Raw genomic sequence first — 20,039 nt, forward strand, 5'->3', positions numbered from 1 at the left:
CTTCCACATATGAAAAAAGGTGTATTTGAGCTTTATTTCTAGTAATAGTTTTATGAAGGGCTTTATAACATCTTAAAGGGAATCAGAGTACTAGCTAAGAAAGAGCAGCACAGATGCACCTTGCCAGAATGTGGTGCATGAGCAGCATTTTGCAATGTTCATTGGCAAAGACCGATGATATGGGAGAGGGCAGTAGCAGCCAAGGAAAGTTAGCAGCAGGTAAAGGGGCTTAAGCAATTTAGAAAGAAGATATGAGTACCTATTCCTTGTGAAAATGAGAAAAATCTCCTCTAGTGTAAATCCTCTGGCAAGATGCAGAAAGAAATTAGTTCTGTACTTAGCAGCAAAGCCCTTTAGAGAATGAAAAAGATGCTCTTGCTCCCCAGAGATTTACTTCAAATAAAGTTCCAGTCACCTTTCTCCTTTGGAGCCCTACTCCCACGTGCGTAGACACAGTGTGTGTTGAGACGAAAGCTCACATTCCTGAGTGATGCCTTTGCTCATGGCAACACTCAAGGAACGAAAAGGATAGCTCAGCTTTCAAGTGCGAGTGGAGAGTTAAAACAAAAACATAACCTGAGGGGGTTGGTATATATTTTGTGTGGTGAGAAGCATCAGACACCACAAAGAAAGGAAAGAAATATCCACTTTTGTCCACACAAATTCAGCAGTCTAAACATAGAAGTGAATAAAAGGTAAGAGAGGAAAGAGGTGCCTGGAGAGCCGAAACAGTGGTCCAAGGTCACAGAGCTAGGGCAGGGTTAGAAGAGGAGTTGAAGTTTTCTCAGCTGCAGCCTATCCTTTGCCTATTTGTTGGATGATCTTAACTTAAGACCCCATTTTCAAAGCTGAGTTAGCAACTATAATTGCACTCCAGTCATCCTTATTGCATTCTTATAGTTTACTCAGAGCCTCATAGGCACAGTACTTTATGAACCTCTAAAATGGTGGGTATCTGCTGTGAGGAGCTCGGTTTGGACTTTGCTTAGCACTCCAAAGCAGTGGCAGACGATAAACTAAAGAAGACAGGTGGGAGGGCTGTAACATTAAATGTGCTGGTATGTCAAAGAAAAGGTAATGAAATCATGATCGTACTTCATCTGTAAAACAGGAGAGTTCACCACAAGAGAGGATTACATTTCAATGCTGCTCTGCCTTACTAATAATTTTTTGGCTGTCTTCCTTTCTCCCTTGCTTGTGTTGTGATGACCGCTAGACTTCCTCTTTGATCTCAAGCTTAGTGGGTGAAAAAGCACAGAAGGCTTTTATAACTGTTAAAGATAAACAAAATATAGGTCAAAACCTAACTCGTTACCTAGCATCAGTTTTCAAAAATGTGGATGAGGCTGGACATGGAAGTAAAGGTGTGCTGGCCAGTGAGAGTGCATGTATAGAAAACCACATTGCTAAATATCAGGGAATAGTGAATATAAAGAGATTAATGTGCACCTCTGAGGTAGACTGGAGAACCACCGCCCTGCAATATCGAAAGCCAGAAGATGAAAATTGCATTCATGGTAGCAATTCTATAAATGTATGTTATGGCTGATGGAGAATAGCGTTGTCACTGAGAAAAAAGGTAAAAATGGTAGAGAAAAATAAACAGGAGTGATCTAATTGTAGTTGTATCAAATATTTTTGAATCAGTTTGAAAACAAGGAAAAATCAAAGACACGGAGTTGAACAGGAAGGAGACTGAAAACCAACACAAGTTTATCAAAGTGACAGCATGTCATGCTGCCCAATACCTTCCTTCGACAAAGAGATTATATCCATGGCATTTCCCTTGTATAAAAAATAAAAAAAAACCATTTGAGACATTGCCACATGGGAAACTCAGCAAAAACAGGAGGATCAGGGCAAGAACTGTATGATGAACAAGGAAATGACTGAAAAGGAGGCTTTAGTAGTTGCACAGAAAAGAGCTATATCAGTCTCAGGGAAGTTATGGACAGACCTTCCCAAGAATCCTTGCAAGATCATGCAACAGACAATAAAGAAGAAATGGTAAAGGAATAGAAATACCTTCCTTCACGAGATGTCTATTAGACACAGATGTGGCATGGCTATGAAAAGGCAAATAACATTGTAGAGTGCACTGGGGAAGCACATTCAGTAGAGGTAGGTAAGCAGTAACACGACTGTGTAAGGCATTGGTCAGGCATCAGGAATTGCAACATTTTCCTACACAAAACGTAAATGTAAGTTTCTGGTCATCTGCATTCAAGTGAGATTAATCACGGATTGTCAGGAGCAGTGAAGTAGAATGGAAAGGAGCAAGGGAGTCTCTTTTATGACAAAAAACAAAAAAAAAGACTAGGAGTGTAACTTTTACAGCCTAGCAAAAGAAGGATGTGTAAATGCATGACTACTGTCAGCAAATATGTGAGGATGAGCAAGTACATGCAATGAGTAATCAACATCAGAGAAGAGAAGATTAGTGCAAGTTAAAGAACAGGCAGATATAGAGCAGCTAGAGATAGTCATGCACTAGAAATTTCTAACCATCAGCAGAGTGAGGGTCTGGAACAATTTCTGGATGAAATCAGGGTATAGAACTAAACTGTTTTAAGGAAGGCATGTAATTTGGTTGTCTGTAATAGCAGGGGCTAGATGTAGTGATCTAGGGAATCCCTTCTTGCCCTGAGCTCTTCTACATTAAGAAGGAACAGTCAGTGTCCTGGTGTATGTAGGGAACTAATCTCCACATGAGTTGTTATTAACTGCCCTCTGCTGAGACTGTCTTTGAACACTGACTGACTGAGTTTTGGGTGTGATAACTTTTGGCATAATCTGCACATCTTTCTCCCTGTCCCTGAAAGCATGTCATCCAGCAGGGAGTATATATCCCTGAGTATCCTCCCCTCCAAGGATATGTCCAAAAGAGCTGAATGTCACTGGAAGAAGGCCATGCATCATTGAGGCATAGAGGCAGGTATGCAGTTGTAAGACATACTTTGTTTTATGTGTCTGCTGTGAGGAAGAGGATGTTTGCAAAGTACCGAGAATAAACTGTGGGTCAAGCACTGCTTTTATGATTATGAAGAGACTTCACACTCCTTCAATTCTAAGACCTCTGGTCTTTAATCCAATGGCTGAGGCTTACAAGCAATTTGCTACCATAACTCACTAAATCTTCATGACTCTTTGGGTCAGAAGTACAGCCCTGGTGATTAGAATTCAATAGATCCCCACCTCTTTACACCACAATTGGGTCTGACCATGCAGTCATTCTGGTGGCCTTTGGCTTAGACTATGTGTTAGCTTACACACAACATTTACCTCTGCAGTTCAACAAAGTTATCAGTTATCTGAATAATGTAATATGAAATATGATTTCAGTTAGAGATTTAAAGGGACAGTTTTGTGTTCCAAATAGCCTCTTGACAGATACCTGCAAATTAAAGATTCCTTTCTTCCTCTATTTAATAACAGAGCTCTCCTAGAAACATCCATCTCAGTAAAATCAAACCAACAAAATTTCAAAATCTAATTTAGCAACTCCCCACATAGTACTGCAATATTTATAAGCAAGTAATATCTAAAATATTTCAGCCTTTAGTAAACCCATAAATATCACTTACAGAAGCAGACCCTGAGACTTCTGTGAATTGGAATCAGTGGGCTACTATTCAAATCCTTCCTGAAATCCTGTCCCCGTAGAAGACAGGCTTCAGATTTCTCACTCCACAAGGACCTACTAAAGATTGTCAAAGCCAGGTTCGTAATTTTGATTTATATTTGTTGTATACAGTGTCTCAGAGCATATTTACAGACATATCTCAAGATTTTCCTTGTTAAAAAGATTATCATCCTGTGTAAATAAAACTCACTTCTGTGACACATAGATGAAAGCTTCCAGAACTAGCTGAAACCCACTTCAGAAGCAAGATTTTTGCTCTTGCTGGCCTTGCTGATTCCATTATTCAGTGCCCAGTTCTCAGCCATGATATGGCAAAGACCTGCTCCACAGAGCTCTCCCTCATAATTTGCTTCATAAGTATCTGGGAAGACAGTGTGACTCCCTGAACTTGGTAATGGATCCAAACACTTGGAAGGCTACCACCACCATATCTCAACTTTTAATGACTTGGGTTGCACACTCAGCTCAGCAAAAACACCTAGAAACCCAGTCTAGCTGGGTGAAAGCTAGACTCCTGATAAGCACTGTGTAAAGACTCTATTGCTACCTTGGTCCTTAGTTGAGAACTTTAGATGTTGCCCTAGTTTGAAAAACAGCCTATAAGCTTTTATTTTTGAATGCTGTGACATTAAGGGTACAGAGACTGAATAGGCCAAGCCTGTTCCAGTGATTCTCTTAAATGGTGCTGCCAATAGTGGCACAACCTTTGTTTTGAAGAAAATTACTATGTCTTGGTGCTTATCTAGACATAGTGCTTAAAGACAGAGGAGCATCACTTGAGAAACAGAAGAAGGGAGCTGCTGGAAATAGAAAATCATTTCTTATGCCATTGAATACTTACAAATCTTGTCCTTGTTTTGATATGCCAACCTGAGAGGTTTGTACAAACAAAAGTAATTTCTGTGAAAGTCTTGGAAGACGTAGAGAGTTCTGTTTGTTGACATCTAGGCTTTGATACTATATATTTTTTTTTTTTTGCCAGCATAGTTACTCTACTGATCAATGTGATGAGGCTGATTTCATCTTGAACTTGATGTCCAGGCAAGAGGCCCTAGCTCACCAGCAGTCACATTGCCATTCTGGTGATATAGTTTTTGTATTTCAAGGTGACAGAACTGTTGGAGGATAGGAACTGAGACCCAAATTCTTAAAGGATGCCACTCAACTTTTCTTCATCGCTTTATTGGTGACAATATAAATTTGACCACTTTCTATGCTCCAGCAGAAAACTTTGCAGTAACAGCATATACAACTCAGACAACATGTGTCTCCTAATCAGTTATCAGGGCTTAGCATTGTGGCCTTACCCATCATACCTGTGTCTTCCCATATGTCTGAAGATTACTTGCTTCAATGACCTTTTTTAGTGTTTCGAGTGGAGCTATTTGATTTGTGATAGTCTCTTGCATCTCTTTTGGTCCAGCTTCAGGAGACTGCAAAAAAAGCATCTTTAAAATAACCCAGCTCACTGCTAGAATCTGAAGAGAAGGTCACAGATATCTCCATCTCAAATAGGAGATGTTTGTTCCTCTCAGCAGGTAACCAATGTGTTTAAATAATAAATTCCTAAATTTAATAACATGTTGATTTATTAACACTTGTCTGAGATATATGATTGGGACACAAGTCTGCATTCAGGAGAATGAGGATGGAAATGTAATGCTGCTTTCCGCCTCTAGCATTTTCTTGCCTCCCTGGGATATAAACTCCTCTGGGTCACTATCAAACAACACTTCTGCAGCCTTTTGGTTCTCTGCTTAAAGCTGGGTTTCAGACCAGATTCCAGGAAACACTGAACATTTTAAATTCCTGTTGAAAAGGACGCATGCAGTGAGAGTCTTACAACCACTCAGGTCAGATACTTTGATTCTGCAACAAAAGAGGGAAGCCGTGAGCTGCAGTTCCCACAGAGTTATTCAGTGTTTATCTCCAAAGAGCTATGATATTTGAAGCTTAGTAACAATCACCTATCCTCCTAAGCAGACAAAGTTAAATGCAAATTTCATAGCAATGCAAATGCAGAATATCCATTTCATGCTTGGAAGAAGGGGCTGCCTTTTTATGACCTGATCCAATTTCAGAGTCTTCCTGAACTGATAGATCTGATCTGATCTGATCCAAACTAGTTGCTACTGCCCTTGACTGCCTGCAGTCCTTCCTGTGTTCTTGCTGTTTCTGTATTTATTTCCTGGAATAATATCCTCTATCCTTCCCTGTCTCCCAGCACTGGTTGTTTTTCAGTACTTTGTGAAGTTCCTGCTTCCCTCTCATGAAGGTTCATTTATGAGCATGCATTATGAACTTAAACTCCTATCTTTGGCCATACTGCCCCTCTCCAGTCTCTACAAATTCTCATGTCCCTCTGCCTGCAGCATTAACACTTCCATCGCCCATCACATGTCAAGGCATTCAAATCAACTCCCATAGGGGGCAGTCCTGCTGGCTCATAGAGGTCATTTGGATATCAGTTTGTAGGAAAGATAACAGCCATTTAAGCTGATTTTGTGTTGTGCAACAACTTCACTGTGTTCAGCACAAAGCCTTGTCTGTGGCATCAAGCAGAACCAGCCTCACTTGGGAGCCATTGGCAGCTTCCTTCTTTGATGCAGCTGTTATGTTCCCCCAACATCGTTTCCCCATCAGGACTGATCCGTGCAGGTGTAGGTTTTACCTCTTTGGTTTTGGTGCCTTTGTTTCTCCACTCCTCAATAAAATTTTGCCTTGCCTTGCCTTTCCTATCCCTTTCCCTTTCTGCAGCTGGTACTCCCACATATTATCTCTTCATTGGAACAGCTTCCCAATGGCATGGGGCAACTACCCAAGGGCACACAGAAAGTTCTTGGTAGAGCAGGAAATCAATCCTCCACCAAAATGCCAAATCATCATTTTTAGAGACTGAATAAATGACATTTTTTTTATTCTTTTAACGCAGAGCACAGGCAAATTGCCAGGTCCCTGTGACCACTGCTGAGAGGAATAGAAGTGACTCTTTGCTGACTTCGTTCAAATGTTGATGACCTTGCTGCAGAGATAAGACTTGGGGCTCTCACACAGGGATATGGTACCACCACACATCTGCAGCTACAAAGGTGTGCGGCTCCTTCATCCTCTACTAGGGACATGACATTGCTGCCCTTCGTAGAACGACTGTATGGAGTAGTTAAGAGCTAAATATCAATGATGTGCCCTAAATTAGGGAATGGAGATTTCTCAGTCCCTGATTATGAATCATGAAACAAAATGTGGCCACTCTGATCTCAGTTTGTCCACGTTTTCAGTAAAAATGGTTGTGCAGAAATCACCCCTAAGGCTGCGACCTGTTCTCCAAACCATGGGCTAGCGATAAAGGTGAGCAGACGAAGGGTCTTTTCTGGCTAGAGTAGCTCATGCAGAGCAACATGAAACCCTCTCCACCTAATCCACAGCATATTCTTCTAAAGCTCTCCTTTCACTTCAACCAGGGCAATGTCACAGCCTTTAGTCAAATTCCTTCACCAAGAAGCTACGCTTACAGTTCAGGTCGTTTCACTGCAGTGCATTTATTCCCACTAAGTGTGCAGTGCGTGTATGAAGTGCTGTCTTGCTAACTGTTCCTCTCTTAATAAATTATTGATAAAGTTTATTCTTGACAGACTGCAAAGCCAGGGAGCTCTGGGCAATTCTGCTCCTCCCCTAAAACGATTTAACACTTGAATTTATCTGAAAGGATGAATTTGCAGGTTTTCAAATTATCTTCTTCAGGAACACAACTACTTCGGCTTCCTGCACACAGGAAAACTACATTTTTTCCCCTAATCTACAATCATACTGCTTTTGAGGTGAATAGTGAAATATTCTACTGGAGACATGACCATACTGCTTACTGACTGATCATGAAGTATTAACTGTAGGCTGACAGCTGACTGGTATAAACACTCAACAAAAAAGTGAGTTAATACACAAATACTGTTTTACAACTGAAGCTGGCTTGTGTTGAACATTGCTCTGTGATCATGTTGGCAAGGGATTAAGGCAGTACTATCTCCAATAGGCTCCTTAAGGAAAGTTTTATTGGACAACATGTATGAGCAGAAAGCAACAGGATGACTACAAGACATTTCAACTCCTCAGTTCTGATGTTCTTTTACTCCTGTTGGTAGGAGCTGCCCATGTACACGTTCGGTTGTCCACATTGCAGATCTGTATACAACCTTCCAGCAAACTATAGAAATGATCGATCGGCTGTGGCAAAAGTCTGTGAGTCAAGATTATCAGGTTTTGTACAGGAAGCTATCACCACACTGCTGTGTGATACAGGAAACTCGTTTAGCAATTTCTTGACTCCTCTAATTCATCTAAACCAGCAAACAGTATCCAATGCTTTTTAAGTCTTAAAAGCACTGCATATAATTAACAGATGTGCACAGAATGTGTGGTAATTCTCAAAGGTGAGGCCAATGTCAGCAAGACTGACATTGTACTGGTTTTATTATTTTGCCTGGTTCCCACTGGGAACAGAGGGAGTATTTCACAGGTTGTGTTTCTGTGCAGCTGCATATCTGTACAGCCGAAGAGCTTGGGATCCTTCAGGTTTTAAAAATGCAAGACATTCTCAGGACAGTATGAAAACTTCATTTTATTAGAGTTTTCCCAAATACAGGCTCAAATTGACCACCTGGGAGCCAGCATGGCAGAAGTGTGCTTCTCAGCAGAGCACCTGCCCTGAGTCATCACTCTGTGTTTTAGACCATTAAAAACATAAAGCAGAGCCATATCTCTTCTGGAAACTGCATTCCCCAAGCTCACTCTGACTACAGTAAGTTGCCTCGGAGGTCTGTTAGCAGCCAAAACCTGACCTGCCTCTAGAATCAGACAAAGTAGCCTTGAAAAGGCAACTCAGAATGTATTTTGCTGTTCGTAACGCCACATACAGTGCTTGATGATCCAGTTACAACTATGGTTGAACTGTGTTCAGGGGACTTTTTGCAGCACTTGAGTCAAACAGGCAGGACCAGGGTAGGCAGCTCTGCTGGAGACATATCCATGTACAGGTCATGTAATCTTTGCATGGCTTTATTGATTACTGGAAGTTAGTGAACATTTTTTAGAAAGTGAGATAACCATCAAACTTCATATTCTTTCCAATTTTCCCCAAACTGTGTTTCTAAAATTCTGCAACCATTTATTGTGCCCAAAATATTTTTAAATATTCCCTTTTAAGTCAACCATATATCGTGCCATTTCCATATTTAACTCCAGTGTTATTTTTATCTGCTCTGTTTTGCACTTCTAGAGTCAGGTAGAACTTTTTTGTTCTCTTTGAAAGCTGCATATGCTCTGCTGTTTGTCTCATTTTCTGCTGGTTCTAAGCACTGGCTTCACGGAGAGAGTTCCTTCAAATTCCCTGAGGAAGGTGGATTAGAAAGGAGGAAGGATGGTAAAAAGGAGGTAGAGGTTGGAAGCTGATTGACACTTATCAGACCTCTTTCTGAGAGTTTTTGCTTATGTTTTCCTTTGAAGCATTCAGGTCCATCAATGAAAATCCTAGCACTGTACAGCTTTAGGGTTTTCTTTTTTACATTTCACCAAACTTTTATCTCCAGAAGTCGATATCATACCACAATGGCTATAGTTTCCTCATGCCAGAAAAAAATACAAGCTATTTTTTTTTCATGTACCCCTGTCCCAGTGGGCCAATGCTTGTTTCACAATATGAAGTATCATAAAATTTATGTAATACTGATGCTTTCCCTGTATTTCTCACCTTTACCAAAACAGACTTTCAAGCAAAATCCACATACGTACACTAACAAACCTTTTTCTCTCCTTCTTCTCCAGGACCTGATGATCCAGCTTAATTATTGATTTGTGGACAAAACTTAAGGGTAAGATCCATTAACCCCATTTTGTTTTTACATATCATAGAATCATAGAATAAGCAGGTTGCAAGAGACCCACTGGATCATCGAGTCCAACCGTTCCTATCAAACACTAAACCATGCACCTTAGCACCTTGACCACCCGTGCCTTAAACACCTCCAGGGAAGGTGACTCAACCACCTCCCTGGGCAGCCTGTTCCAGCGCCCAATGACCCTTTCTGTGAAATTTTTTTTTCTAATATCTCCTTTGCTGCCTGAGAGCTGCATTTAAAACTTTAATCCAGACTGACCTGATAGGAAAAACATTTACTCCTGGCTAAAATGGATATTTCTAATCCATCTTCATCAAATGTACACTCTGTTCACCCTTCTTAATCCTAAATTACAATCGTTCTCTGCACACCTGGGAAAGATGTTTAATATTGAAAATAAACTCACTGCAGCACCCAGGGTAACATATGTGGTAGCAATTACCTTCCCAATGAGGTAATCCTTCCATTCAGCTTTTAAAGGTTATAGTTTTCAGTGCCAAGGTTTTTAGAGGTCTTCAGTCAGGATTATGGGTTTTCAGCGGTCTTGTGCTCTAGGTGGAATCTCTTTATATAACTTTTTTTTTTCGCATTACCAGTGAATGCTTTTTTAAGTCACCACTGAAATGATTAATGCAAAGTACATGGACAGAAGTGGGACCTCAGTTGCCCCTTGACCTGTTAGAGATATTGCAAAGTGCTGTCCCTAGTTATCTCTAACTACGAACACAGTTCCTGAGCCCTGATCTTGGCAACACGGGGCTTATTTCTGAAGCTAATAATGTAAGATTAAACTGAATGAAACCCTCCAGTCTGAGTATCTCAAAATAAGATCTCTTCTAATTTATTTCACAGGTTTTGGAGAAAAGTTTCTTAAACTTTCTGGACCACAGAAAGGTCTCACAGCCCCAGTTGCATATAATCTGTCCATGCTCCCTGTGAAAGGTTTGCAAAGGTATCAGGGATGTACTGAGCAGCTGTGCCTGAGATTTCCGGAGTCCCATAAGCTGTAACTGGGGGAACCACTGGAACTGAGCCATGTGGGCACGTGCAGAAAGAACAGTACAAGGAAACATCAAATGACAGACTTGGTCCCAAAGAATTTGCAACCCGAAACACAGGTACGTCACTGCAGGGACTTTTTCAAAACTGGAAGAATGATTTCACTGCTACTTTTGTGCCTTGATATCCTAAATTATGGCTTATCAAGCTGTGGGGCAGAATATAGTACAGAGAAGACAAGTGGCAGCAGTTACTCATGATGCTGCTGCACTCACCACAGTGCAGCACTGTGGGAAGATGCTAGCTGTGGTATGGCAGCCATAACGCTGCTCAAGCTATGGTCCAGCTGACCTATTTTCCCTTGCCACAGAACATACTAACTCAGATGCTAACACGTCTAGAACAATCCTAGTTCTGGTATTAGCTTGGTCATTAATGCCTTGGAGCTGGCGGGGACACTTGGTGGGTAGCACTTTATGAACCTTTGTCCCTGAAGCTCATGTTCCTGTCTGCTAGGTATAGAGCATTATTGTACAAAGATGGCAGAAAGGATGTCTCTCTGTTTTATTTCCCCACTGAACTCTGGAATGACTAAGTAACCTGCATCAAATAAAATTAGTTTGTGGGACATAGATAAAGATGACACAGGGAATGAGGAGATTTCTCTAAAAAGCTGAAGAGCATAAACAAGGCAGAACCAGGCTTTTGCATTTTCTAAGTGATCTGCTCTTCTATCTGTTATATAGCAAACCCATGTCTAATACCAGCTTAACAAAACCATCAGCTATTCTATTCTACCCATCCCCAGGAAATCATGTCATTTCGATGGTATGATGGTACGCTAGAACCTCTCATTACCAGAGTTATGACAATCGTAGAATCACAGAATGATTTGTGTTGAAAGGAACCTTTAAAGATCATCTAGTCCACTCCTCTGGCCATGGGCAGGGATGTCTTTCACTAGATCAGATTGCTTATAGCCCCATTCAACCTAACTTTGCACACTTCCAGTCATGGAGAATCACAGAATCATAGAATCACCATGTTGGAAGAGACCCACCGGATCATCAAGTCCAACCGTTCCCATCAAACACTAAACCATGTCCCTCAGCGCCTCGTTCACCTGTCCCTTAAACACTTCCAGGGAAGGTGGCACAACCACCTCCCTGGGTAGCCTGTTCCAGTGTCCAATGACCCTTTCCATGAAATTTTTTTTTCTGATGTCCAGCCTGAACCTCCCTTGGTGGAGCTTGAGGCCATTCCCTCTTGTCCTGTCCCCTGTCACTTGGGAGAAGAGATCAGCTCCCTCGTCTCTACAACCTCCTTTCAGGTAGTTATAGAGAGCAATAAGGTCTCCCCTCAGCCTTCACTTCTCCAGGCTAAACAACTCCAGTTCCCTCAGCCGCTCTTCATAAGGCCTGTTCTCCAGCCCCTTCACCAGCTTTGTCGCTCTTCTCTGGACACACTCCAGACCCTCAACATCCTTCTTGTGGTGAGGGGCCCAGAACTGAACACAGTATTTGAGGAGCGGTCTCACCAGTGCCGAGTACAGAGGGAGAATAACCTCCCTGGACCTGCTGGTCACACCATCTCTGATACAAGCCAAGATGCCATTGGCCTTCTTGGCCACCTGGGCCACTGCTGGCTCATATTCAGTCGGTTGTCAACCAACACCCCCAGGTTCTTCTCCTCCAGGCAGCTTTCTAGCCACTCTTCCTCTAGTCTGTAGCACTGCATCGGGTTATTGTGCCCCAAGTGCAGGACCCAGCATTTGGCCTTGTAAAACCTCATGCCATTGGTCTCAGCCCAGCAGTCCAGCCTCTTCAAATCCCTAATTAGTGGCAGCCAGCATGGTTTCACCGGGGGCAGATCCTGCATGACCAACTTAGTAGCTTTCTACGATGGTGTAGTTGCCACACTGGAAGGATGGGATGTCATCCAGAGGGACCTGGATAGGCTGAAGAAGTGGGTCGGTGAGAACCTCATGAGGTTGAACAAGGCCACGTGCAAGGTCCTACGCCTGGGTTGGGGCAATCCCTGATTTCATTACGAGGAATCACAGAATCATAGAATCATAGAAGCATAGAATTGTTAGGGTTGGAAGGGACCTTAAAGATCATCTGGTTTGAACCCCCCTGCTAGGAGCAGGGATAACCCACTAGATCAGGTTACCCAAGGCCTCATCCAACCTGGCCTTAAACACCTACATGATGGGGGATGTTGTGATTGAGAGCTGCCCTGCAGAGAAGGACTTGGGGGTGCTGGTTGATGAGAAGCTCAACATGAGCTGGCAATGTGTGTTCACAGCCCAGAGGGCCAACCGTGTCCTGGGCTGCATCAAAAGAAGCATGGCCAGCAATTTGAGGGAAGTGATTCTGCCTCACTATTCCTCTCTTGTGAGACCTCATCTCAAGTACCGTGTCCAGTTCTGGAATCCTCAGTGTAAGAAGGATATGGAAGTGTTGGAACGGGTTGAGAGGAGGGCTACAAAGATGATACGAGGGCTGGAGCGCTTTCCATGTGAGGACAGGCTGAGAGAGTTGGTCTTGCTCAGCCTAGAGAAAAGAAGGCTCTGAGATATTATAGCAACCTTCCAGTATCTGAAAGGGCCCTGCAAGAAAGCTGGAGAGGGACTATTCATAAAGGCTTGTGGTAATAGGACAAGGGGGAATGGATATAAACTGAAGAGGGACAGATTTAGGCTTGATGTAAGGAAGAATTTCTTCACCATGAGAGTGATGAGGCACTGGCACAGGTTGCCCAGGGAAGCTGTGGATGCCCCATCCCTGGAGGTGTTTAAGGCCAGGTTGGATGGAGCCTTGGGCAGGCTGATCTAGTGGGATGTCCCTGCCCACGGCAGAGTCAGATGGAACTAGATGATCTTTAAGGTCCCTTCCAGTGCTAATAATTCTATGATTCTATGATTCTCAGCCCAGACTTAGAGAGAGCCAAGTCCTTGTTCCAGCACTTCTTTTAATAGTCCTTTCCCTATGGTTTATACACAACCCTTCATCTCACTTTATACAGAATGATCACCTCTCTTCTGTTTGTTAAATCAAGCAAGTTAAACATAAGACAAATGGCTTTAGATCAAGAGGAGATCCGACTTGTTATCTCACAGAATTGCACAGCAAACCTTAAGAACCTCTTCCAAACTGTGCTTGTTGTTCTAGATCACAGGGAAATGGAGTTGTGCAGTGAAGTATTAAAGACAGGGATTTGCTGATTCCTGTGGAAAAATAACTGTCCTGCTGTACTGCTACTGGAAATATTTCATTTGAAAAGTCCCTGGCTCACAGTGATTATTTTCATGCTAAATTCTCTGCTCCCTCAGCCATGCTCTTTTCTAGTCACATGGGAGTATTCCCTATCCATCAAGATTTTTATAGGTACTACTGTTGGGGTTGGATTTTATGTGTTGTTTTTTCCAGCATTCTGGGTTGGAGATTTTTCAGTCCCCTGTGTGTACTAAGATCTCTGGACTTATCTTTTATGTGGGATATGACCGTCCTCTTCCACATGGGCTCCATTCTACTGACTGCCTGGGTTTTACAAAAAATCCTGCATCTTCCTCCTACTGAAACAGGAAACACAATGGTCATTTAATGTTTTACCTAGGGGTTTAGTCTCCTCCCAATCCATACTGACCTTGTCTCTTCTCTTCTTCCTTTTAATAGCTAGACATCATTCACTACCTTGTATTTATTTCTGTTGCCAGAAATAACTCTGTTTGACTTTTGGCATTTTTCATTCTGTTGACAGCATTAACAGATTGAATATTTTTCTAATGCTTCTGAGAAGACGGTCTCAATTTACCTTTCTTATTCACACTGGATTATAGAAGTCATTTGCTAAAAGTGAATAAACAAGAATCCTTTAACTGTAAACAAAACTTAATTGCTAATGGAATGATTTAGAGATAACATAATGGTGCCCTTCTGGCATGAGAGACAACATCACTTTTGTGCTCATTGATCCTGTTTAATTTCCATGGCATGCAGGCTGCAGCTCCCATCAGACCTCCAGAGCCCACCATGGTCACTATGTTTGAGGCAAGCATTTAGTTTAACATCCATTGCAAGGGACTGCCCCTTGATACCCCATTTCCCTATTTCCCAATTTATGTGTCGTGCAAGCTCCTCTGGGTTGGTACAGATCATCTGTTTAATGCATGGACATCATCCAGCCCATAAGAGGTGCACCTCCCCACAGAGCTCTTAGGTGTCACTGTAGTGAGAAAAAACGGTGGTGCTTTGCTCCAGTTTAATCATGTCTCTCATTTTTGTGAACACTAAAATCATCCAAAGTATTTTCACATAAGTCAAGCTGTCAGATTTTTTGTTGTGAATAAAGAAAAGAAGTAGGGTGAAATTAAGTACCTCTAAAATGTTTTATCAGTTTTCCCCCTATGTTCCAACTCTGCTTTGCACTGACAGACAAATAAAATGCATATGAAAATAAAATCACCAATGAATAACACATTTCTTCAGGAGAGCATGTAAAATCAGGAGGATTGTCTTTCCCATTTATGAGTTTAAAGTATGAATAATTTAGTAGCATAGTGGCACACTAAATATTTATTTGTGGTACTTCTCTGAGCAGAAAAGATTAAAAAAGGCACAGAAAACAAACTCTACTTTGACTATAAAGGTATAAATAAGAGATTTACAAACTGACTTAAGGATTTAGGAACATGTACCTCAGTTGCAATAGATTTTATGCTACCAAATGCCTGGGTTTCTTCTGCAAATGTCCTGTAACATCCCTGTGTGATTCCTAGATACTTACATGGGTTTGCCTTGATATGACTTCTACTTCTGGCTCTTTTTATGTGTTAAAACTCTGGGATCAGCCCTTGAAAAAAGACACGTTGTTTGGATTTGTTTTAATGATAAATACACTTTGTGCAATTAAAAATTAAATTCCCCATCCTTGACTAACTTTTCTGAAACTGTAGTAATGATCTGAACACTTGTTTTGCTGTGTGCATAGCAAATCATGATCAGTCTTCCCGGGAATCAATCTCTGGAGGGAAGATGGGGGCAGAAACAAGGGTAGTGGAGTCTATTGGCTGTAAATAGAGCAGAAGGAACATGATGACATATTTGCCACCATGTGGTTTCCAAAGACGAAAGCAAGCTACACCTAAACCCCCTGAGGCAACCCAGTGTATCTGTTTTCTCTCTCTGTTCTCAGATGTCACCATTTGAAATGGTAGTTAGGCTCTTAGATCTGAGTTCATTTCTATATCAGTTTACAAGCAGTGCAAGAAGCAACAGGATTGTGTGGACAACATCTTAAAAAATCATAGACTCATAGAGTGATACAAACACTAGGATGGAAAAGACCTTTGATATCACTGAGTCCAACCATACCTGTCCACTACTAAACTATATCCCTAAGCACTTCATCTACTCCTCTTTTAAATACCTACAGGGATGATGACTCAACCACCTTCCTGAACAGCCTGTTCTAGTGACTGATAACCCTTTTGGTGAAGAATATTTTCCTAATGTCCAGTCTGAACCTACCCTGGTTCAATCTGAGGCCATTCCCTCCCATCCTATCATCTGTCAGCTGGGAGAAGAGAGCAACACCCACCTCACTACAACTTGCTTTCAGGGAGTTGTTGGCAGTGGTAAGATCTCTCAGATTCCTTTTCCCTAGGCTAAACAACCCTAGTTCCCTCAGCTGCTCATAAGTCGTGTTCCCCAGCCCCTTCATCAGCTTTGTTGCCCTTCTCTGGACACGCTCCAGCACCTCAATGTCTTTGTTGTTGTCAGGGACTTAAAACTGAACACAATATTTGAGTTGTGGCCTCACCAGTGCTGAGTACAGGGGCAAAATTCCTTTCCTGGTCCTTCTGGCCACATTGTTTCTGATAAAGGCCAAGATGCCGACTGTCAACCAACACCCCCAGGTCCTTCTCTGCCAGGTGAGCCCCACTTCTAAGTGCTTGGCTTTATAGCTCATACACCATGATTCTAAGACAGAACGGATTGCATGGAATTTCAGCTAGGTACAAACAACAAAGGTAAAGCTGTAAAGAGAGATCATACTTTAATTACAAAAGCACAAGATGCCACAGCTATGACTGAGCATCCAAGTGTTTGCTTTCTGAGTCATGTCAGGAGCCTCTTCTCAAGAAGCTTTCCCTGAATTGTTCAGTTTGCAGCTCCCTTTTTTAAACAAACTGATAATATTGTTTTCCTCTGCAAAGTGGTTAAGATGAACACATTTTCAAGCTAGTGAATGAGCTGTTTGCATCCTGCAACACTACATTTAAAACCGGTTTCTGCCAGATCTCCCACACAGGAAAAGTACCTTGTGGGCCTTACAGGTTGCCTGTAGCAGAGTCTGGGAAACTCAGACTTCAAATACAGGTTTAATTACTGGAGAGGTGCAAAAAGTTTAAAGTTTCAATGACGTGACTTTCAGAAAGAGGAATCCTCATTAAAAGTTAAGGCATTCACATAGAAACCATTGGATGTCATTCTCTGCCCTGTGTTATAGCAGATGGTTGGAGTCAGACTAGATAATAGCAACGGTCCTTTGTGCCCTTATAAACCATAAATTACATGAAGATAGCAATGCATATTTATGTTAAACTCATAAAAACCATCACTAGGATTACAAAATCAGGCACAGAGAGGCTAGGGAAAGCTTGAACTAAAGGAAGACTGCTAAGTTATGAACTGGCACTATGATTGCCTTTTCATTTCATAATTAATCATGCACATTGTGATGTGAGGATCCAGGAGGAAAAGGAGCTTTCTTCTGTCCTTTCCTGACCAAGACAATGAGAGAAGACCTGTGTCACGGGCTGTTGGGAACACCAGTCTTTGAGTTTGGGAATTCGAGGAGCATGGACGTGGACACAGGGCTCCCTTCTCACACTGCCCAGAGCAGTGGGATATGGGTCAGAAACTCCAGGCCATCAAGGAGGGACTGGATTTAGGCTTTCTTCTTGAAAGAGTACTGCAGTTTGCACAATTCTGAACCTCACCCACACAGAGAGGCTTATGGTGACATTTAACCCTGCAACACCTCACTACATCAGTGGACTGGACTTCAACCCTCAGGTCTCAGCTGGAAAACAGAGGCATGAGTGTTTCCCTGCTGTGAGGGCAGAGAAGTCCATTACAGACAGATTGCAACATGCCCATATAACAAGAGTAAAATAAATGGAAAAAGTCTCACACAAGCCTGTCAGTTCCTCTAGTGATCTTCTCCAGAGCAGCAGCTGGTAATTATAGCCCTGTATATTAAATCAAATGGTGAGTTTGTCCAACAAAGTGTAAGTTAATTAATTTTTACTTTTTCTTTATAAGATTTGAACTGAGGTAATTTGTGCTCAAAGGACAGTGCCTTAGCCCACTGCCTTAAGTGTTTTCTGGTCTCACAGACATTGTTTAGCTACCACTCAAATCACATTACTCTGAAGCTTGTACCATTCACTGGCCAAATGTGTAAACACTGATCTCTTTCCCCTCCATGCTGCCTGCTGGTAGTTGACTGCATATCTGAAATTAGAATCATGGCCTTTGTTTACTATTCTGGGTAAAAAATTTTCCTGCTTGAATTCTCTCTTTATTCTTGACATAGTTTCAGGCTGTTTAATTATTCGACACAATGAATATTTTCATCTTCACTTCACAACTCTGTATATTTTAATTTCTTCTCCCCTTCTGAAAAAAGGGCATCATTTGTTTTGCCATTTGGAACAAACAATCTTCTGGGAGCTTGAGAAAGCATTCATCTTTTGTCTTTCATCTGCAGGTGAAAACAAGCAGCTGCCATGATCTAATCATTGGCACACAGTGATGCCAGCAGTGTTCACAGAGGGACTGGTTTCCATCCTCTGCTTCTGAAGGTTCCTTACTTCTTTCCCAGTTATCTCTTCAGTTTGATGAGCTAAAGACATGCTTTTGTTGGCAAATCACTGCATCAGTTGTGTGTTGTTTATGGATTTTCTTGACAGAAATACGATGTGCCCTGGTTTTGGCTGGGGTAGTGTACATTTTCTTCATAGTACCTGGTGTAGTGCTTCGTTTTAGATTTAGGATGAGAAAAATATTGATAACACACTGATGTTTTAGTTGTTGCTGAGCAGTGCTTACACTAAGCCAAGAACTTTTCAGCTTATCATACTGCCCTGCCAGCAAGGAGGTTGGGGGTGCACAAGAAGCTGGGAGGGGACAGAGTTAGAAGAGTTGACTCAAACTGGCCAAAGGGTTATTCCATACCACATGATGTTATTCTCAGAATATAAACTGGAGGGAGTTGGTTGGGAGGCTGGGTCCACTGCTTGGGAACTGGCTAGGCATCAGTTAGCAAGTAAGGAGAAATTGCATTGTGCATCACTTGTTTTATGCATTCTTCTTTTATGATTATTATTATTACTACTACTAATATTATTATTATCATCTTGATTTTCTGTCCTGTTAAACCATCTCCATTTCAGCCCATGAGATTTTTTTTTCTGATTCTTTCCCCCATTCCACTGCAGGGTGAGTAAGGGAATGGCTGTATGGCATTTATCTGTCTGCTGGGCTAAACTACAACACTGTGGTACATATCAGTGTGGGAAGATCACAATTCATGCACTTTCAGACACACCATCACCTTGAGCAGCCAAGATTGTGGTAGCTTCTGAAAAAGGTGTGGGATTATGCAGGGTGACAACTGCTGCTGTGGAGAAGATGTCATCCATCTCCATCACGAGCAGCGCACTGGGCTCCCTAGGACTGTCCTGTTTCCAGCTGTCTTCCCATGGTAGCAAAAGCCTGGCCCAAGCCTGGCACCTTTGTATGGGTGGGGTAGCAAAACCACCCCAAGAAAGCCAAAAACCTGTGTTTCCCCTGCCTGCTCAACCTGACACTCTCTTCTGCCCTACAGACATTCCTGAAAGGTCCAGTCCCTAGCTGCTGGTGATTTTACTTCTGTATCCATGTTATCTAAGCTCCAGGCCTCACAAGTAGGCTCAGAAATGACCATTTTGAGGGAGGGTCTTTACTCTGGATTTGTCTCTCTAATATGTACTCAGCGTCAAAAAAAGAGGCATCTGATAACCGGAATACTTATTACCAAGTACAAATTTAGAAGTCAAGCTCTGCTATACACTGCTCCTGGTGAAAAATCATGTCCTTTGAGAAAGACTTACCTTTCTTAATTTTAAGTATATCGATATTTATTAAGGACAACCTGAATTCTGTAGGATGGCTGACTGTAAATATATAGAAAACTAATATATACAGCACTGAGTGAAAGCCCAATAAAAGAATATTCAAAAGTTCACCTAAACCACAGGAAATCAACCCCTGAACCACAGTTTTCAATTACTTAAAAATAAATATGTGGAGTTATTCCTGTCTATATAGGTTAAATATATTTTTACCTTAGTTTAAACTGTCAAAAACTGTATTGCAAATTGTTTATCTACATCAGAGTTATAACTCTCCTTCTGTAGAGGAAGAGAAGTGCTTAATATGTAGCTTTTTATGGAT

This window comes from Phaenicophaeus curvirostris, chromosome 6 (genome assembly GCF_032191515.1).
Source record: "Phaenicophaeus curvirostris isolate KB17595 chromosome 6, BPBGC_Pcur_1.0, whole genome shotgun sequence".
Lineage (NCBI taxonomy): Eukaryota > Metazoa > Chordata > Aves > Cuculiformes > Cuculidae > Phaenicophaeus > Phaenicophaeus curvirostris.